Genomic DNA, 19,397 nt, shown 5'->3' with positions numbered 1-19,397 from the left:
AATTTGGAAACTTTCTTAATAAAACAATTGTTCACTTTCATGCCAAAGATATGGTATAGAGTATGCTTTACATACCTGACTGTCAACCTTCAATACTAGTCCCAAATGGACTTCCCGTCTTTTCAGATTACTTATCTACAATGAACATATATAGCAATCTAGTATTAGCGACCAAACGTCACAATTCAATTATTTGAATTCACCAAACTAGTGGTTAAGTTGTATGCCTTAATTACACCATAAAGGTTGTCACTTTAACCCTCTTATACTCCAATTACATTCACATGTCATGCATATTCATACAACATCCTCCAATATCAAGTTTGGATTCATTTATCCTTCCAACCAATCCATTAAACCAAATTGAGCTACAGACATAAATAATCATCAATTCAATAGTATATCACCATATCCACCTTCCATAACTTAATTACCATATCCACCTTCCATAAATCAATTACCATATCCACCTTCCACAATTCAATACAACCAAACCATGCAAAATAGTCCATAAACCTATTTTCATCACCTTTCAATAACAACCAAACATATAATCCTCTATCACACATATACATATCGAAAAGAACAAAGGCAAACCATATCCATACCTTAGAATTCAACTCTTGATTATGCAACCCTATTTCCACAAATGATAGGTGTCGTTCGAAGCTCTCGAGATGACAAACGCAGTTATCGGATTACTTTGGAATTTCTACGGTTGAATCAAAAGTAATTTAAAGGTAAAATTTGGCTAGGGTTTGTTCTTTCTCAATGATTGATGATGAAAATGAGTTTTTGAACTCATATACATGTATATATACACATATTCCCGTCCATAACATAATAGGAAATGACCAAAATGCCTTTAAAATTTAAATAATGTCAAATCTGTCCTTTGGTGGACTGTTTTGATAAGCTAAAGTAGATCGACCATAACTCTTTGCTCCGACATCGGATTTGGGTGAAATTGGTATCGTTGGAAGGATAATTCAAAGGGATTTAATTTCATATAAAGTAGGCCACCCAGTTCGTCCTGTACAAGGAGTTATGGTCGTTTGAAGTTGACCCTAAAAATCTATTTTGATAGGCTGAAGTAAAACGAGTATAACTCAGATTTTGGATTTGGATGAAACCAATTGCATTGGAAAGAAGACTCAAAGATATTTCTTTTCATAGGTTGCAGATCTCCCAGTTCATTATATTAAGGGAGTTATGATCATTCAAAGTTGACCAAAAAATTCAGCTGGCCTCAGTAGTTTGTGTGCAGAAAATTTTCCTGCATATTTACTATTCCCAAATTTCCCGGCCACCGTTTTATAGTTTCGAACGTGCTCGATTATATTCGAAACCTATACGTTTTTGGAAATCTTTATATCGTTGGAAAGCTTATTCAATAACCTTCGCATGGAACCATCAACGGCTAAATTCCGGTATAAATAAAATAAAAAAATTAATTCCATATAAATAAGACCAATACACGTACTTGAATATGTCAATACACGTACTTGAATACGGGGTGTTACACAAAATCTAAATCGGGACTTTCTCATACAACAAGGAGCCCAAAACACCAATAATCTCCAAAGAAACTACCAATGAAAGGATCACCCACATACTTTTTTAACATCAAAACATGAAAGACCGGTTTAAGGGAACGCATTCTAGGAGGAAATCCAACTCATAAGCTACACTGCCCACTCACTTCAATATTCGATAATGATCAACATAATGGGGACAAAGGTTTCCCTTCCCTCCAAACCACATCACTCCTTTCATGGGAGACACCTTTAAGAATACCAAATCATCCACATCAAATTCTAAGTCAATTTACTTTATATTCGCATAGGTATTTTGATGACTCTTGGTAGTATTAAGAATCATCTTTACCTTCTCCATGGCTTGGTGAACCAAGTGGGACCATACAATTTATTTTTGGCAACCTCAAATCACCCAATTGGAGGACGACATTTCCTACCATACAAATTCTCAAATGAATCCATCCCAATACTTGCATGATAGCTATTACTATACACAGACTCTACAAGAGGCAAATGATCAACCCAACTACCACGAAAATCAAGAACACAAGACCTAGTATATCCTCCAAAGTCTGAATGGTCTTCACCGCTTATCCATTCATCTATGGGTGAAAACGGTTCTAAGGTTCACTTTAGTTCCCAAACCTCTCTGAAAAGAATGCCAAAATTGTGAAGAGAACCTAGTACCTCTATCAGATATAATGGAAAGTGGAGCACCATGCAACTTTACGACCTCTAAATGAATAGTCTTGCATAACCCTCAATAGAGTAATTAGTCCTCACAGGTATGAAATTAGAGGACTTAGTCACCCTATCATGACTACCCAAATTAAATCAAACTGGTGATGGGACCACAAAATACTAGTAACAAAGTTTATATTAATCTCTTCCTATTCTATTTAGGAAACTCAATCTCTTGAGACAAACCCACCATGTCTCAAGTGGTCCACCTTTACTTGTTGACAAACCATACACTTGGCCAAAAAATTTGCCATATCCCACCAATATATCTCTTTCAAATTATGGCACATCACATCGAACCAAGATAAATAGTGTCCTCCAATTCGTGAGCCTCAAACATGATCTTCTCTTGTAGCCCATCAATATTGGGGACATATAACCTGCCTTGGTGTCTCAAGATACCACCACCAATAATATAAAAAACCATCACTTTCTACTAGCCCAATTAATTCTTAATTCGCAACAAGATAGGATCCAAAACTTGCTTCTCTTTTACCTCGGCATAAAGAGATGACTTCAGCATCTCTTGAGCCATAACACTCCATCCTTAGAGAACAAGAGATAAAGTTAAAGATTAGCTTACCGATGAATATCCTTCACCAATTCTCACTTTTATTCATCCACATTGGATAATCTCCCTAAATATATCCTGTTAAGAGCGTCAACAACCACGTTAGCTTTACCTGGATGATAATGAAAACTCGCATCATAGTCCTTGAGAAACTTAAGCCATCTCCTTTTCCTGAGATTCAACTTCTTCAGGGTAAATACATATTGTAGGATCTTATGATCTTAATAGATGTCAACAAGAACCCCATACAAATAATGTCTCCAAATCTTCGAAGCAAAGATCACATCCAACATCTCTAAGTTTTGCGTTGGGTAATTCTTATGAACTTACAACTGTGTAGAAGCACAGCCCACAATCTTACCATACTGCATCAACAGACATACCAGCCCCACATGGGTTGCATCACAGTAAACCACAAAACCCTCGATACCCTCAGGTAGGGGAAAAACTTTAGTTGATGTCAACCTATCCTTTAACTTCTCAAACTACCCTCATAGGCATCCGACCACAAAACACTTTACCTTGTTTGAGTCAACTTAGTCAATGGGGCAGTAATAAATGAGAAACTCCCAATAAACCTCCTATAATAACTGATTAAACCCAAGAAGCTCTGAATGTCTATTGGATTCGTGGGTTTAGGAAACTTCTTAACTGCCATAAGTTTCTGTGGATCCACCATAATCCCCTCATTAGACATCACATGGCCCAGAAAAGTAACAACATTCAAGCAGAACCCACACTTAGAGAATTTAGCATACAACCGCTGATCCTTGAGAGTCTACAAGGATATACAGAGGTGATCGAATGATCCTCCTTACTCGTAGAATACACCAAAATGTCATCAATAAACACAATAACTAATAAGTCCAGAATTGATGAAAGACTCGTTTCATAAGATCCACAAATTCCACTGGGGCATTACTCAAACCAAAAGATAGCACCAAAAACTCAAAATGACCATACTGAGTTTAGAAGGTAGTGTTAGGGATAGCCACCTCCCTAATCTTCAGTTGATGATAACCCGACCAAAGGTCAAACTTAGAGAAGTACTTAGCTCCCTGAAGCTGGTCAAATAGTTCATCAATCCTAGGAAGAGGTTACTTATTTTTCACCGTTACCTTATTATCTGGAGGAAATCTATATACATTCGAAGGGTCCTATCCTTCTTATGCACGAAGAGTACAAGAATAACCCACGAAGAAATACTCAGGCGAATAAAACCCTTGTCAAGAAGGCCTTTCAATTGCTCTTTAAATTCTTTCAACTCAGCTGGATCCATCCTATATGGAGGGATAAAAATAGGATGAGTGTCTAAGAAAAGATCAATCTAAAAATCAATTTCCCTATTAGGAGGAACACCAGGGAGATCATTCGGGAACACTTTGGGAAACATAAGACCACCGGGATAGATTACAATGAAGAACCATCAAAAATAGAATTTTAAACATAAACTAAGTGATATAGACATCCCTTGGGAATTAACCTTCGGGTTCTAAGATATGAAATGAATCTGCCCTTTGGACTTAGGGAACTACATTCCCACTCAATCATTGGTTCATTCAGGAATCAAAAACTAACCCTTTGGGTTCTACAAAAAATAGATACATAACATGAGTGAAACCAATCCTTCCCTAAAATCATATCCAATTCTAACATATTCAACTCTATCTGATCCTCTAATATTTCCCTACCATGGATAGATACTACACAACCCCTACACACTCTCCTAGCCATAATAGAGTTACCCACCAAAGTAAACATATAAAATGGATCCTGAATGCACTCGAGATAAAAAACAAAATGAATAGCCATATAAGGGGTCACATAAGAAAGCGTAGACCTCGAATAAAGCAAACAATACAAATTACGGGAATAGAATTGTATAACTTTACCCTGGATTATATAACTTAACCATCATATGACAGTACCCATGGGATATATGGCCCTAACTCTCACCTCTAGGGTGATCCCTAGTATGTGTAACCACATGAATTGGAGAATAATCTCATATATATGCATGGGGGACTTAAACCTCTCAATCTTATATTAAGCTGACTTAAGTACCCGATCATGTAATGTATTATGGGAAACCCAAACCTCCCAATCATATAATAAGGTGGACTTGAACCACCCGATCATAAGCAAGGGGACTCAAATCCCAAGATATTTATACCCCTACGCCAGCAAACACGATTTCTAGTTTTGGTCCCTCCTACTTTCATGACCCGAATACACAATCCTTTTTTAAGCCTAATCAAAATATTTTTTAAACATTCCGATTCATTGAACCATAATACAAATTCAGGCATACACTATCAGTATCGTTATACCTACTACACTTGCAAGGTAACATCAACATGCCCTTCCAATTTCATCTACTTGCGAAAACATCTCCCTTTGTTCATTAATACAAGCTGGGGAAAACCGACTTCCTTTGTTCATTAATTCAAACAATTATATTTCAATAACCTCTTTATATCATGCAATTGTTCTAAAAATAGTTCAATGCTATAGTATTTTACTCGTACTCAAAACCACTTTCACAAAGATTTGGTTAGGGTTATTACTAATTCAATAGTCAATATTCACAAATTCAGGGAATTCACAATCCCCTAGTTTATTCACCATACCGTGCATCAATTTTTTTTGAAACCACCATTTTGAACATAAACAATGCATATGTAAACATAAAACATCATATAAACAACAATCATTCAAAACCCTTAACCCATGTTCCAAAACAAACATCAAAACTACAGGAAGAGCTATTTAAAACTCATGCTTTCACAAAGTAATAGTTAGGGAAGAGTAACTTTCCTGAAATAGCATAATTTATGGGGAGAAATCAATCTTTAATCCCTTAGATGACCAACTTTTTAGAAACCCTAAGTATCTTGCTTGAGAGAATTTAGATATTTTGAAAGAGTGTTCTGATTGGGAATAGTATATTAATGAAGTTTCAAAGAGGGTTTTAAGTCATGGGGGCTATGTGGGGTAGGAGGAATTGACCAAAATATCCTTAATTAAAAGACTAAAAATTGGTGCCCAATCACCACGGGTGACCTCATGACTCGTAGGATCACACTGCGACTCATTTAGTCCAATCATAGTCTAGATAGTATCTAGGGCCACCCCACACTTGTCTAGTTGTGAGTCACACCATACGACTCGTACCCAGTCCTTACGATTCTTAAACAGTCAAGTTAAAGTCACACCACTAACTTAGAATAGTCCACTGGCTCCCTTATGATTAGAATACTACAACTCATATCGATTCTTAACCAATCATTAGGTGCTAGTCATGATCAACTTAGAAACTTAAAAACTCAACCAAGCACACTTTTTAGCTACCTTTAGGGCCCTACGACCCATAATGACACCCTATAACTCACAACGTGAGTCATAATGAGTGTAGTAAGATCAAAGATCAAGAAATTTTTAGGGACCAAAATCTGAGGTGTTACAAAGATGGTCTAACATCTCACCAATAAATGATATAGGAAAATGGTACTTTTGGTTCCATGTATGCAGCTTCTTATAGTATATGCATAGTCATATCTAGTGACTGGTTTCATAGGAGCTAACTCATTTCTTTTATTGGGAACCACAGTGATCCCACTATTCTTTAGCACATACTAAATCAGGCTCACCATTTGCTGTCAAAATTAAGATAAACCACACCTGTACCTAACCACTTGATTATTTCTTTCATCGCAACCTCTTGCATAGATGGATTCAATCTACACTAATAGTTAGTAATTTGTATACATTTTGACTCAAGAAAAATTTTGGGAGTGTGAATTTCGAGTGAAATTTTGACTATGTCAGCAATGGTCCAACCAATAGCCCTCTTAAACCTGTATATAATCAATACCACTACCTCTACATGCCACTCTAATTATCTATTTCAATAATAATTGACACTGTATTGTTGGTCCCCAAGAATGCATAGTGCAAATAAGAGGGAAGTGCCTTCAATTCAAGAACTGGTGGTTTCTCAATAGACGATTTCACCGGTGGGGTTGGTCTATTTTTCAAATTAAGGTCAAAATTCTTTAGTGCATAAGAGTATGAAACTTTGTCCACAAGTGTATTCACTATCTCATCGTACCCTTCAATACCATCACTATTAAAATTCATTATCACAACTACAAGTGCCTCAACGCTAAGCCTCCCCTCAATTGGTGTGACCAATGCATATTCATCTATAGTATCTATCACATAAATTTCCTACTTATCCTTTAGTTTATTCATTAACTGAGATACTTTAAAGGTAGCCTTCTTATCATTAAGTTTGAACTTTGTTTGTCTGGTCTCCATGTTAACTAATGCCCTACCAGTGGCTAGGAAAGACATTCCTAATATGATAGATACATTGAAGTTAACCTCACAATCAAGGATCATAAAATTATCTAGACATATGAAGTAATCTACCTTTACTAAGACATCACAAAAGATACCAATTGACTTTTTTACAGTGAAATCTGCCATCAAAAGTCTCATAGAGGTCAGTTTAGGTAACCCCAACTACTTGTAGAAGACTAGACCATCAAAGTAATGCTAGTTCCCAGATCACATAAATCTCATGCAAATTTGGAAGACCCAATAGTATAAGGAATGGTGAATGCTCTAGGATCTTTCTTCTTTTTAAAAAAATATCAAGAGGCAATTGTGCCACAGTGGTGCAAATTATTTATAGGCTCAAAAATCGCCATCTTTTTCTTGGTCATGAAATATTTCATAAACTTTGCATAACAAGGCATTTTCTCTAGATCTTTCATAATAGGGATGTTCATAGACAACTCTTTAAGCATAGAAAAACTTTTGATACTTACCTTCTTTGGCTTTCTTCTTTAATCTTTAGGAAAAAGTTTGAGGTGGTCAGGGTATGGAATTGAATACTGGTGTGACCTTCTTACACTTTTCTTTATTAGTGTCAGAATTTTTTTCTACAACTATAGGCCTCTGATATGTCTCAACATTTATTACCAACTTTTCTATTTCATTTTTGTTGATATCATTAATGTCTACAGGGTCATTCCTCATGAGATCAACCATATACATAGGTGGATGAATAGTGGACTTACTTCTAAAAAAAGTAATATCAAGACAATGACTGTCATTCTTCAGGTTCTAAATAGTGTTGCTAGGAAGAGTGCCTGGTTGACCTCAGTTTAATATGGTAGACATCTGCCCAAATTATTGCTCAAGCTTCTTAATAGTAGTTGTATGCAACTCTGGCTAAATCCTAAAATATCTTCTTTAATTTTCTTAAAGAGACTCTCTTAGATTTTTTAACCCTTCACTAGCTTTATGCTTCCATTCTCAAACTCCCAAACTCAACATCCTTATTCCTTGGTGGAATATAAAGGATACACTTTTCCTTGTTGTTATCTTTCATTCTCTAGTCACCATTACTCTCTACTTCTGTCCTTATACCTATCTTCATAATAGTTCTAACCTTGACTCTGTTGTCTTAAGTTCTAATTGTCTTTATTAGACCCTTGCCCTTTGGATCACAATCCCTCTATCTCTTTATCAAGATAATTAGCTTCTTCCTCAAAGTCCAACTCTTTATCTCTAGAAGCCTTTCCTTGTAAACCCACTATATTCACCATTTTTTCTCTAGTTGCTATAGTTTACATCATAAGAAGGACAATGTTAGTTTTTAGTTGTGATTATCTTAAGCCACTATATCATATAATGCTCTTTGTTCACTGAAGGTACCAATTGCATAAGTATCAACTAAATTGTTCATCTCCCGAGTATGACATCTTTGATTGAATTTAGTGTTTTGATCTATGATCTTAGAAGCATGATCCCAGCAAGGGCTCTTACAGGCTTCACTTGTGATGGTATCTACTATGACATCAGTATTAGCATTCAAGGCCCTGTAAATTATCCCAAGTAAATTTCTACTCGTAGTTCTGTGATTTGGACTATTTTTCAACTTCTTTTTGAATCTCAACCATGTCTCATAAAGTGCCTCTGAGTGCAACTGTTTGAAATTATAGATCTTATCCTTTACTTGCAACATACTAGAGAGAGAAAAAATTAGTCCAGAAATTGTTTCCTTAATTCATTCTAAGGGTGATAGATCCATAAGGCAGTTCTCCCAACAACAAAGTTGCCTTTTCTATTAGAAAAAATGGTAATAAACCTAGTCGTGCAGATTTTTGACCCACCTCATGCAGACTACATAAATTTTAGATCCCCAAGAAATTTATAATATGCATGTTCACATCATCATTAGGCAGGACAACAAACACCCCTTCAAATTCAGTAACTTGATCATCGTACTTGTAATATAAAACATGGTACTTTAGGGCAATTTAGGAGGGATTATTACACATATTTCAAGTGTCATGAATGCCTCAAATATTTCTCTTGATCATCATACACTGGACAATAATTTTAGATGGGCTGTTGTAATTTGTTTCTTCTTTTTTATCCTTTTTATGTAAACTTGATGATCTTTCTCTTTCTATCTAGCCATTTCTTCCCTAGCTACTCGTTGGGCAGTTACTTGTCTAATAATTTTCTTAGACATTTCTTGCCGATTCAATGTTGTTGGCTCATTATGAACCCCTTAGAGAAAGAAACTTTGATCATGAACATTTTCATTCCCCATATTTCAATTTTATCTTAGATTTCTCTTACGTTCATGATCAAATGGTATTAGGGGATCACTTTGAATCCGAGTACTAGGCAGACACTGACATGTCCCTTAAAAAGTATAGAAAAACATAAATCGACAAATGATACCAATAACTTCAACAAACTCAATACACTAATTTGTAATTTTATTCCACCACAATAATACAAAAATTTAATGTCTCCTAAACTACACCTCTTTAAAATTATAAAGAAATTATTTAATCTAATATAGAATTCAACAAGGTTAGGATTGATCCTAGGAGGAATAGACCAAACTTTTTGTGAGAGTTGTTGATATAATTGGGAATTACATAAATAAAATTGGGATTTTGAAAAAGTAAATTATAATAGATGAGAACTAGGATCATGATATTGTCTTTGCTATTGATGTTGAGTTGGGCACCAAGGCCATTTCGATTCCTCCTTATAAATGACCTTAGCAGATTTGAAGAACTTGAAAGATCAATAGTAGGAGTTGTTGGATAAGGGATTCATCTGACCTAGTGTATTACCTCGGGGTGTGCCTATATTGATTTTAAATAAAAAAGATGGATCAATGCATAAGTGTATTGATTATAGATACTTGAACAAGCTGACAGTTAAGAGTAAGTATCCTCTTTCTCACATTGATGATTTGTCCGATCAGCTTCAGGGTTTTTGGTATTTTCAATGATTTATTTGGGGTTTGAGTATCACCAGTTGAGTATTAGAGCTTCTAATATCCCAAGATAGTTTTTTGAACTCAGTACAATTATATGAGTTCTTGGTCATGTCCTTTAAGTTGCCAAATGCCCCAACTGCATTTATGTAGTTGTTGAATTAATTTTTTTGGCTGTATCTTGACATTTTTGTTAGGGAAATTGTGATGAATCTTTGTATATTCCAAGAGTGAGGCTGATCATGAGGAACATTTGTGAATTATACTTCAGAGATTGAGGGATACAAAATTGTTTGCTAAGTTCTGTAAGTTTGAGTTTTGGCTAGAGTTTGTTTCTTTCTTAGGTTATGTGGTGACCAAGGATGGTATTATGGCTGATCCAACCAATATTTTTTCACAACCCGATTCCTACCCTCAGTGGTGACAATGGTGCTTACGATCACAAGTCATCATAAGCTAACACATGAGCTAGTACCTACTTTGAGCACTGAATAAAATAATAATCTTACATGTGTATGGATGATAACCTACTGAAGTAATATAAATCTGAACACTGAAAATGTGATTCAATCACAAATCTAAAGCATCTAGTGAAATACTAAAATCTAACTATCAATTTAAACAACTAATAATACTGAAAGGACTAATAAACTGAATAACTATCTGACTGACTGCATAATTGTCTAAAAGCCTCTAAATGACTGAGGAGTTGATGGGGTAGGCCCCTAAATAACTCTTAACGAATGATCATAATGAAATAATAAAGTATTTAATGAGAGATAATATGTCCTCGGTGGATGAGGACTCACCACTATGTCTATTGAGTATTGCTGGCGGTCTAACTACGGTTAGGAAACTGAGTCTCCAAATCTATGATATAATATATCAACGCACATGGAAGAGTATATGGTTAATACTTTGATCGTAATGGTATATGAGATAAGGAATAGCTAAAAGACATGGGTAAGTGGGCATGAATGTATAAATAAGTAATATCTTTGATTGCAAGACAAAGTATAAACATGGTTCCGAGATAATCTATAATCTGAAAGACTAAAATCTGCATAACTGAATAACTGAGAATCTATTAACTTGGTCAATACAAACCTAAACTTAAAATATATTAAATACTACACTTAGACTGTGGTAGATATGATCTAACCAACATGCACTAATATGAGCTAATCGGGGGCTAACTTGTAACCCCTGTTGGAAGGGTGTCAGTACTATGCCACAGATACTAACACTGGCTGTGTGGATCTACTAAACCAATGTCCTGAAGGACTATTGAGTCACCCTCAACTGACAAGTGCTCTAATGAGATATGTGTCACCCTCAATTGCTAGGTAAACACCTTCTAAACACTCAACTAGCAGGTAGACATCTCTAACCTACATTGGCAAGGTAGTTCCATAACTCGGGGAATATTACTAAGGGTAAAACCCTCTACTGTCAGGTGAGCTCTTATCCCTAAGATTGCTCAATGCTAAATCCTACTCCCAACTTTACTGACACTAGGATTGAACTGATCTAAGCTTGAATGAACATGATTACATAACTTCTACTGCTCATCATGATTACATCAATTGAATAAGTAATAAAATTCATGGTTTAATTGAATGATTAATGAAATGATCTAAATTCGTGTAAAAACTCTTAGGTATATGGTATTCATTACCCACCAGCACTGAATGATCACTTAATGCAATAAAAAGTTTAACAATTGTAGTAAAGGATCATGGTTCAAAACCCATGAGCATAGACATTCCATCAAACATGTGGGGATCGTGAATTTAAATATGGAAATGCTTTTTAAATAGGGGAAACAACTTGACTGTATGACAAAAAAAATCATAATTTGGGGGTCTAACATGGAATTCACTTGAAATAGGACATGGGAAACTGAAATTCAAAGCATATGAAAATCAAATATTGCATGGGGTCATACATAGACTGAATTGAAATTAAAATCACCTTGAAAAACATGAATTAAACCATCTTAAGCAATAAAAAATACCATAATAATAGAAGAATCCATTTTTTAATTGAAATGAGGGTTTTTGGGCTCCATGGGTGTAAATGGACCCATGAATGAACACCCAACATACCTTAAGCTTCTTAACTTGAAAGGAACACACTAAGATTGATGATTTCTTGAAGGTTCTTAAACTTTGGTAACTTGAATTCTTGATTTCTTGGAGAGAAAAGAATTGAATTCTTGTTCTCAGGAGAAAGAGAGGGTTTTCTTGAGAGGAAAGTTGGAGATGAAGGGAAAATAATGTCCTAATTGATGCCCCAAGTCGTGATATGAATGATTGGGTTGAGGGGAAAAGGCCCAATTACCCCTCATTCATTTAATTTTGAAATATGACGCAATAGTTTTACTGCATTATGGTACTTTTACGATCATTCATTTCCCTCGCTACGACGCGATCTATATGAGAATGGGAATAGAGCTGCGATGCAGGCTTATCACGATGACCCACTAGTTTCATGATCCAAACATGTCCCAAACGTCATTTGAAAACTCTAAAAATTTTCTAACACATACTTCTTACATCCTTGAACATGAAAAAACTCAAAAAGCAACATCTCAGGGTCAGTAAGACAAAAATAAAAATTCTCAAAGTTAGAGGCCTTAAAAGTGGCTAAGTTCCCAACACATAGTGAAATTTTCAGGCCTTAAGCCCCTTATGCAAGCAACAGAAAGATGAACCAAGCTATGATTAGTATGGTGTATTATTATATCTCCCCCTTAGGTACATTCATCCTTAGATGAGATTGGTTAGACTGAGAGCACGGAACTAAGGCAACTAAAATCACATACGGAACATGCATGACTAGGAACATGATTACATAATTGAGTTAGATGCATGATACATAAACTGAACTGATTTAATGAATGCATGCAAATAACAAGGGGATGTTTATATATATAGCTAGAACTGAGAACGAAAAAGAATCAATCTACGAAAAACTGTTACCTCAAGCTGAGTCTGATTTTATGGAGAAAAGATGAGGGTAATTGGTATGTATATATGCTTTTCCTTCCCAAGTTACTCCCTAAACGGAGTGATTCTACCATATAACTTTAACCAAGGGATCTTCTAAGTTCCTTAGTCTATGAATCTAATGATCTAGGATCTCAGCTGGGACTTCTTTGTAGGAAAGGCAATCCTTAACGTCTATATCTCCTTAAGGAACAACTACAACTGAATCATTAATACATTTATTTAACAAAGAAACATAAAATACCAGATGCACTGATGCCAAATCTGCAGGCAACTCTAGCTCATAAGCTACTTTCCCAAAATGGTTCAAGATTCTATAAGGGCTAACTTATCGGGGGTGAGCTTCCCTTTTTTTCCAAATCTCTCAAACTCAAGATATTCTCTCCTCAAATCTGCATAGGATTTCTAACAACTTTAGGCTGTCTTCAGCCTCTTCCTAATCAACTGAACTTTCTCCATCACATCAAACACTAAATCTGGCCCTATACAAGAAGCCTCAATGGTCTCAAACAAACTAATAGGATAACTATATCTCCTTCTATAGAGAGCCTCAAATGGAGCCATCTGAATACTGGAGTGATACCTGTTATTGTGAGAAAACTCAATCAAAGGTAAGTGGTCATCCGAACCACCTATAAATCAATAGCACATGATCTCAGAATATCTTTTAAGGTTTGAATGGTCTTCTCTACCTAACCATTTGTTTGAGAATGAAAAGCTATACTGAGATGAACTTAGGTACCAAGACCCTTCTAAAAAGCCTTCCAAAAGTGATAGGTAAACTGAGTACCTCTATCCTATATAATAGAAAATAGAAGACCATACAACTTAACCAACTCCCTAATATAAAGCTTAGCAAAATCCTCAGCTGAGTAGGAACTTTGAACTGGCAAAAAATATGCTGATTTGGTCATTCTATCAATAATGACACATATCAAATCATGCCGATGACTTTTACAATGCAAACCGTCACAAAATCCATGTTCACCACTTGCCACTTCCAAGTGGGGATGCTGAACTCCTATATTGTACCACTAGGACTCTAGTGCTCAACTTTAACCTGCTGAAAATTTGAACACTTAGCCACAAACTCTGCAATATCCTTTTACATACCATTCCACCAATAGATTTCTCACAAGTCACAGTACATCTTGGTGGTTCCTGTGTGACTAAACTACCGAGCACCATGTACTTCAGCTAAAATTTTCTACCTCAAACCATCAACACACAGAATGCATAACCTACCCTACCAATGCAACACCCCATCTCCCCCTTGGAAGAAAATCTCTGACTAATTCCTTCAACTTAACCAGTCTAGGATCCCTATATTGCTTTTCATTTACTTTGGCAACCAATAAAGATTTAGAACCATTCGAAACCCATATTTGGAAACCAATAAAGATTTAGAACCATTCTAAACCCATACATTGCCTTCAGCTAAGTCAACCAATCAAACAACTAATTTAGCAAGCTGATGATCCTCCCAGATCAACTTCTTCTTATCCTCCTCAACATGAGAAACACTACCCATAGATAATTTACTAAGAGCGTCCACCACTACAGTAGCTTTGCTCGGATGATACAACACACTCATATCATAATCTTTTAATAACTCTAGCCACCTTCTCCATTGAAGATTCAAATCTTTCTTTGAGAACACATACTGCAAACTTTGTGATCTGTGAACAAGTCAACATAAGCCCTATAAAGATAATGCCTTCAAGTTTTTAAGGAAAAGACAACAGCTGCCAACTTAAGATCACGGGTAGGATAGTTCTTTTCATGTGGTTTAAGATGTCTTGAGGCATAGGCTATGGCCTTACCTCTCTGCATCAAAATTTAACCAATGCAAACTTTGGAAGTATCACGCTAAACTACAAACCCATCTAAACATCTAGCAATGTCAATACTAGTGGATGAAGTAAGCTGAGTCTTCAACTCCAAAAACTCTTTTTGCAAGAGTTTGACCCCTAAAATTTGACCATTTTTTAAGTCAATCGAGACATGGGATATGCAATAAAAGTAAACCATTTAATAAACCATCTGTAATAGCCAACCAAACCTAGGAAACTCTTGATATCTAATGGAGAAATGGGTCTAGGCTAGTTTTTCACTACTTCAAACTTTTGAGGGTCAACTCAAATCTCATTATTGGAAATAACATGGCCAAGGAAGGCTACTAATCTTATCCAAAATTCACATTTACTAAATTTGGCGAACAGCTGATGAGCTCTAAAGGTTTGTAACAAAATTCTCAGGTGGTCTGCATGATCATTTTTACTATAGGAATAGACAAAATATCATTAATTAAGACTATGATGAACATATATAAGTACTACTTGAACACTCTGTTCATCTTATCCATGAAAGCTACAGGGGCATTCATTATTCCATGAGAGATAACTAGAAATTCAAAGTAACTATACCGAGCTTTGAAAGTCGTCTTTGGAATGTCACATTTTCTGAATCTAAGCTAATGATAGGCAGATCTGAGGTCTATCTTAGATGAATAACTGGCAACCTGAATTTGGTTGAAAAAGTCATCAATCTTGGGGGGAGTGGATACTTATTCTTGATTGTGTCCTTTTTCAACTAACGGTAATCAATGCACATTCTGATAGAATCATCTTTCTTACACATAAACAAGACTGGAGAACCCCATGGGGGAAAACTAGGCCTTATGAATATATTATATAATAGATGCTTCAACTATTCTTTCAAATCCTTAAGCTCAGTTGGAGCCATTCTGTAGGGTGGAATAAAGATAGGTTGGGTATCAGGAAGGACATCTATTCCAAAGTCAATTTCCCTTTTGGGAGGAACTCCAGGAAAATCTTTAGGGAACACTTCTAGAGATTATCCTACAACTGAAATAGATTCAAGACTTAGAGACTTAGTACTAGAGTTTTTAACTCAGACAAGATGGTACATGCACCCCTTCAATATTATTTTTCTTGCTTTAAGATAAGAAACAATCTGACCCTAAGCACAGAGGTGCTACCCCTCTATTCAATGATTAGTTCATTGGGAAATGGAATCTAAATGATTCTATTTCTGCAATCAACTGAGGCTTAGCATGAGTAGAGCCAATCCTTACCGAGAATGACATAAAAATTAGTTATCTTTAATTCCAAAAAATTAACTGAGGTTACTTTCTGAGATACTGTAATTAGGTAATTTCTACATACCCGTCTGGCTATAATAGATTAACCCACTAGGTAGACACTAAGAAATGTTCTGCTAAATATTCTAGATTGACACTGAAATTGAATGCATAAAAGACCTGCAACATACCCATAACTATATCAAGAGAACTTTCCTGATTTTGCCGAGTCTAGAGGGTATACAACCTGATCTAATGCTACCCATTAGTTGCGGTGGTAGTGGCACCCCGCTGAGTTAGGCGATTGGCTATAACTGAAGGATGGTTGGACTGACCCTACTGACGATCCTTTAGGCAATCTCTGACTCTTTGGCTTGGCTTACCATATCTAAAACACACATTACTACCAGCTCTACACACACCCTAATAATGCCTTCCACATTTCTTGCAGAGTAGATTAGTATGACCACTATTCACACTACCCTAAAACTTAGAGCCTGGTGCCCTATCGCAACTATCTTTCCTGAACTTAGGCACTAGCGCACTAGCTAAAGATAGAGCTTGGGCTAAAACATTTTGATGGAACTTAGAATGGATACCACCTTCTGACCTTTGCTAGGAAAATGTAAAACTTCCTATTTTGTCCATCTTATTCCTTCCCTCTTCTCCTTAAGCTTCTGTTCCTCAATCTACTGAGCATGAACCATAAGTCAAGATAAGTCCATCTCTTTAATCAACATGGCAATCCAACACTTCTTAACCATACTATTAGCTATACCAGACATGAACTTACATATTATTGACCTATTTTTAGCTACCATATTAGGAGCATACCTTGACACCTAAGTAAACTTAAGCAAGTACTTCTTCACACTCATACCACTCTGCTTTAAGTTAATGAACTCATGAATCTTAGCCTTTTCAACTCTAATGGGATGAACCTTTCTAGAAAAGCTATGGCAAGCTCCTCCTGCTCAACAGTACCTACATCAACACCATGGTTCTCTTTCCACTACTTAAACCAGGTTTGAGCTACATCCTACAATTGATATTAAAAAAAAATTACACTCTTACTTGAAGTGATTCCCATGATATTGGTTATATTTTGCACCATATCCAAAAACTCTTGTGGATCCTCTTCAGACTTAGATACCAAAAATAGAGAGAGATTCAGTCTGGTGAAATCCTGAACCCTAACTTGAGTTGTATTTGCTACTAGATTCACTGGAGCAATAGCCTGGTAATTGTTCTGAGCATCTACTAAATGGGATAAAGTAGTAAAAGAAACTCTAAACTCAGAATGACAGAAATATTCATTTAGGGGATCTTCCAAAACTGGCGAAGGTGCGGGATGGTCCCCATTCCTTCTTTTGTTATTTCTTCTCGGAGGCTTGGTCTATAAATAGAATAAAGGATGAGTTAGAAAGAGAGATTAAATAGAGATCATACTTTTTCACATGACATGAAAACTAAAAGAAGGGAAACTTTTACTAAAATATCTCATAGCCTCTCATCCATAAGTGTAGTGCGCTTTACACCCATGCACAGGACTCTAGTCAATGCAAATTTTAGACACCCTAGGATACTGTAAAACCTTAGGCTCTGATACCAAGTTTTTTCATGACCTAAGGACTACCCCCAGTTGTGAAAATGGTGCTTACAATCACATGTGATCATAAGTTAACCCATAAACTGGTATATGCTATGAGCACTAAATAAAATAATAATCATACACATGTGTGGAAGATAAAATACTAAAATAATACAAATCTGAATACTAAAAATGTGATTCACTCAAAATTCTAAAGCATCTGGTGAAATAGAAATACCAAAAGATAACTATCAAATTAAACAACCAATAATACTAAAAGGACTGATAAACTAAATAATCATCTAACTGGCTGTCGGATTATCTGAAAGCCTTTAACTAACTAAGAAGTTGATGGGATAGGCCCTCAACTAAATTTGAATGACTAAACATAATAAAATACTGAAGTACTGAGTGAGAGATAATATGTCCTTGATAAATAAGAACTCACCACTACGGCTATTAAGTAATGCCAACTATGTAACTGCAGTTGGAAACTGAACCTCCTAACCTATGATATAAGACATCATAGACCAAAGAAAAGTATGTGGTCAATACTTTGAATGTACTAGTATATAAGATAAGGGATGGCTGAATTACATAGGTAACTATGCATGAATGTATAAACAAGTAATATCTGTGATTGCAAGATCAAGTATAAATATGTTTCTAAGATAATCTGTAATTTGAAAGACTAAAATCTATCTAACTAAATAACTGTGAATCTACACACTTGGCAAATCCAAACCTAAAATGAAAATATATTGGATACTACACTAAGATTATGAGAGGTATCATCTCACTAACATGCCCCAATCTGAGCTAATCGGGGTCAAACCTATAACCCAAATTGGAAGGGTGTTAGTACCATGCCACAGGTACTAACATTGGCTATGTGAATACATAAAACTGGTGTCCCAAAGGACTAATGAGTCACCCTAAACTGATAGGTGCTCTGATGAGATATGTGTCACTCTTAACTAGCAGATAAATACCTTGTCAACCCTCAACTGGAAGGTAGACATCTCTAACTTATGCTGGATATATAGTTCTATAACTTGAGGATTGTTACTAAGGGTCACACCCTCTACTATTAGGTAAGCCCTCATCCCTATATTCGCTCAGTGTTAAATCCTAAGCTGACACTGGGAATGAACTAAACTGATCTTGACTAAACATAATTTCATAATTTCTAGTGCTCATTATGATTATATAAACTGAATAAGTAATAGAATTCATAATTTAACTTAATCATTACTAAAATGATTTGAAATCATGTAAAAGCTCTTTGGTATCAGGTATTTATAACCCACCAATAATGAATGATCACTGAATGCAATAACAAGCTTAACGACTATAGTAAAGGATCATGGTTCAAAACCCATAAGCATAGACATTCCATCAAACATATGGGGATCACGAATTTAAACATGGGAATGCTTGAAATAGGGGAAACAACATGACTATATGAATAAAAATCATAATCTAGGGGTGTAACATGGAATTTACTTGAAATAGGGCATGGGAAAC

The sequence above is a fragment of the Capsicum annuum genome, chromosome 9 (genome assembly GCF_002878395.1).
Source record: "Capsicum annuum cultivar UCD-10X-F1 chromosome 9, UCD10Xv1.1, whole genome shotgun sequence".
Taxonomy (NCBI): Eukaryota; Viridiplantae; Streptophyta; class Magnoliopsida; order Solanales; family Solanaceae; genus Capsicum; species Capsicum annuum.
This window is presented reverse-complemented; position numbering follows the sequence as displayed.